At 39.3% G+C, this 4,320-nt stretch overlaps 1 pseudogene; it reads right to left on the bottom strand.

The window, feature by feature from the left end:
* Positions 1-2,886: 2,886 nt before the first annotated feature.
* LOC145717237 (small ribosomal subunit protein uS2B pseudogene) lies at positions 2,887-3,977 on the bottom strand (annotated as a pseudogene).
* Between the last annotated feature and the right edge of the window lie 343 nt (positions 3,978-4,320).

Here is a 4,320-nt window from a genome sequence, read left to right as displayed (position 1 = left end):
GATGTTTGCTTGGCATATTTATCATAACAAACACAAACAACTAAGTAATCTAAAGTCACTCGTTCCTTACTTGGAAGTTTGGCCACAAGTGATCCCCCTTTCAAACTTTTATTTCTTATTTTACTTTTTTTTTTTAAGATTTTATTTATTCATTTGAGACACAGAGACACAGAGACAGAGACAGAGAGAGAGAGAGAGCATGAGCAGAGAAAGAGGCACAGGGAGAGGGAGAAGTAGGCTCCGTGCCGAGCTAGGAGCCCGATGTGGGGCTCGATCCCAGAACCCTGGGATCATGACCTGAGCTGAAGGCAGACACTTAACCATCTGAGCCACCCAGGCGCCCCTCTTATTTTACTTTTTTGATAACAGCTTCACAGGGGCACCTTGCTGGCTCAGCCAGTAGTGTGACTCCTGATCACAGGGTCATGAGTTCGAGACCCACATGGAGCGTAGAGGTTACTGATAACAGTTTCACTCAGATATAATTCACATATCAAACTCTTTTATTAGTTATGGTTCTACTTACCATAATATTTCAACTACCATCTAACTACTATAAACAAAATCTCCCTCCATTGTTCTGTTTGTAAACTGTTATCCCTTAGAACTGTGTTAGCAAAAGAAAATTGGGAGTTTTGACAAAAAATTAGAAATAATGAGTTTCTAAAGTTCTTTTCACTGTATCCAGAAGTACTACCACTTACGACACTTTCTAGGGGAAAAAATGCATTGAAAATCCTAAACGTCTGGGTGGCTCAGTCGGTTAACCATCTGCCTTCGGCTCAGGTCATGATTCCAGGGTCCTGGGAAAGACTCCCTCATCAGGCTCCTTGCTTAGCGGGGAGCCTACTTCTCCCTCTGCCTGCCACTCCCCCTGCTTATGCTCACTCTCTATTTCTCTCTCTCTGACATATATAAATACAATCTTTAAAAAAATCCTAAAATAAAGGGTCCTGGGATCGAGCTCCGCATCGGGCTCCCTGCTCCGCGGGAAGCCTGCTTCTCCCTCTCCCACTCCCCCTGCTCGTGTCCCCTCTCTCACTGTGTCTTTCTCTGTCAAATGAATAAATAAAATCTTTAAAAAAAAAATAAAAAAATAAATTTCAAAACAAACTTTTAAAATATGATTTGTTCAAAAATTGAGGTTTTCTATTATGCAGACCAGAGAACACCCAGCAGTCTATAAATCACTGTGAAGATGTATATTTATCTCTTTGGTGGGGAAGTGACAAGTTTAGAAATGTAACGTGTGAGCCAGCTATTTATTCTTTGAAAACTAGAAATTAAGAGAATTTAAAAGCAATATCTTGATTTTCCATTTTTCTTTTCCTTTAGGAAAATCTTAACCTTTTCATTAACAATGAGAAAAAAGTGGGGCACTTGGGTGGCTTAGTCAGTTTAGCAATCAACTCTTGCTTCTGGCTCAGGTCATGATCTCAGGGTCATGGGATTGAGCCCTGTGTTGAGGCTCCGCATGGAGTCTGCTTGAGATTCTTTCCTCTTCCTTTTTCCTCCCCCTCTGCTCCTTCCCCCACTCTCTCTCTTTCTCTCAAATAATAAATACTGGAGGGGAAGGGGGTGGGGGGATGGAATAACTGGGTGATGGGTATTAAGGAGGGCACATGATGTAATGAGTACTGGGTGTTATATAAGACTGATGAATCACTGAACTCTACCTCTGAAACTAATAATATACTATATGTTAATTAAGTTTAAATAAATTTTAAAAATAAAATCTTAAAAAAAGAAAAAAGAAAAAAAACTTCACATTCCCTAATGATGTGCCACGGCTACTTGTGTTGGTTATGCAAATTTTATTATATTGTCAAATTTTATTTTATTTTATTTTTTTAAGATTTTATTTGTTTGATAGAGAAAGACATAGTGAGAGAGGAAACACAAGCAGGGGGAGTGGGAGACAGAAAAGCAGGCTTCCCGCGGAGCAGGGAGCCTGATGCGGGGCTCGATCCCAGGACCCTGGGATCATGACCTGAGCTGAAGGCAGCCGCTTAAAGACTGAGCCACCCAGGTACCCCTATATTGTCAAATTTTAAAAAGCAAAACATATTGTATCTCTTTAAAATATCTTAAATTCAAATACCATGGATTTTAGAAATATTAAGTAGTTATTTAATTCATTATGCACAAATCTCATTTGGGAGATATATTTTAACCAACCACTTTGTCAAAACATCTAATAATTTTACAAACTCTTCTTCAGCTTTCTCAATCATTATAAGGTGTTAATTATCTTTAGTCTTTTGATTAGGTATCAGTTTCTGACTCATTCTATAAGTAAAAGTTTAAATTTTAACTCCTTACATTTCAGGAAGAAGACTAGCAATAACAGCCTACCCATGAATAAATAAATATTTTTAGCTTGCCAGTATTTCACAATTTTCTGTGAAAAGACCAAGAAATATATTACTATATCATTATAGCAGATTTCAAAATATCACTCTCAGATTACAGAATTCCTTACTGACTGACATTTTGGTTATCTGCAGAAAAGCCAAAAACTGAAAGCCACATAGCAATTAAATATAGAAAAATGTTTCCTAATTTTCTGATAAAATGAAGACCATAGTCTTTTGTCTATAAATACAATGAAAATGCTCTAAAACTCAATTAAAAAGTTAAGGATAATAAGAATAACATTCCTTCAAAAATTAGTCGAGATTATAGAAATTTTATCTTATACAAATTTTATCTCTGTACATAAATATAAAATTTTTATTCTTGGAGATGAAATTTTAAAGTAGACTCCACGCCTAATGTGGGGCTTCAACTCACGACCTTGAGATCGAGTCTCATGCTCTACTGACTGAGCCAACCAGACACTCTGTGTTCTTAGAGATAAAATCTTACAGAACATGCTACAAACCACAAATATACCTACTACTAAATGAATAGTATTTTGAGTGCTTCCCAAAGGCAAAACCAAAATCTTTGAAGCAAAATAAAAACTCATGTTCATAATACATTTTTTCCAACTTTTCAAAACTGTTTATTTTCCATCAACCTTATTTCCATTTTGTTTAAGAGTCTGTGGAAGAACAGCTTAAGACCACTCAGTGGTTGTTCTGACCCATTCAGTGGCCTGAACAATGGTAGCTGCAGATCACTCTTCAGTGGCAGTCTGAGTACTCCAGTCTTCAGTAGTGAACTAACTGCTGTGTAGGCAGAGAGGGCACCTCTACACCTTTAGAAAAGTCTGTGACATCAGGTTGAGAGCACTCAACTGCTTCCACCTGCATTCCATTCACCTGAATTTCCTCCTTGGTCATAGCCTTTTCAGCAGCAGCCTACTCTCCCTTTTCAATCTCTTCAGGATCGCTGGAGAAATACAGAACAAGCATGATCTCCCATGGGTGTTTTTGGGAGACAGTGCCACACATGCATAGAACTTCCCAGGCCAGCATCTACCACATCAGACCTCCCTTGTTGTAAGGGAGCTCCCTTGTTGTAAGGGATGGCAATGTCCACATAGCACAGAGGAGAGTCTTACACAGAGCAATGGTAGGCACATTAACATAAGACATCTCTGTGGTGGCTGATGGTCAGCCTTGGGATCAGTGACCACCAGAAGTCGTGGCTCCCAGAAAGCTGCCTGGACCTGATTAGTGGAGGTTCCAGAAGTGAAGTGGCCAGCAATAGCAGAGGCTCCAGTGGCAGCAGCAAACTTCAGCACAGCTTGCCAGCCAGTATTCCAGGATGACAGGACACTGACATTAGCCAGGTTTTCAACAGCAACATCGGCATGACCTGCCAGCAGAAGCTTCTCCCCGGTTCTCTTCAGATTTATGATATAGATGCCATCACTTTTCCTTTTGCAGATGCACTCTTCCATTTGGAAATTGAGGTTTGTGCCACCTAAGTGGGTTCCTGCTGCAAGGAATTTGAGGACATTCTCCTTCACTTGCAGGACATCAAGGACTCCAAGCATTATGAAAGTTTCCCTTTAGGTCATGTATAGAACCCAGAACAATGCTATATGGACTCCTCTCTGGGTAGTGTGGAAGGGGCATAATACATTTAAATCACAAACTATGGCGCTCATTATGCAGTCAGTTTAACAAGGTATAACATCTCAACAACTGAAAAACATAAACTCTTTTTTTTTCTTTGAAGAGGTATAAAGTCATGGATACTCCATGGAGTCCCTCTCTTCAGATAAGGTCTTTGTACAACAGCTCTCATTAATGACAGTGCAGATGTGCTGACATCCTTGGAATTTTTCATTAGGATTTAAACTAGCTGTATCCTATCTCATGGGTCTTTTCTTTGATGAGCTGCATTTTCCCTCTTCCTTGTACTATC

The sequence above is a fragment of the Leptonychotes weddellii genome, chromosome 15 (genome assembly GCF_054177405.1).
Source record: "Leptonychotes weddellii isolate Sample4059 chromosome 15, ASM5417740v2, whole genome shotgun sequence".
NCBI lineage: Eukaryota > Metazoa > Chordata > Mammalia > Carnivora > Phocidae > Leptonychotes > Leptonychotes weddellii.
This window is presented reverse-complemented; position numbering and strand designations above follow the sequence as displayed.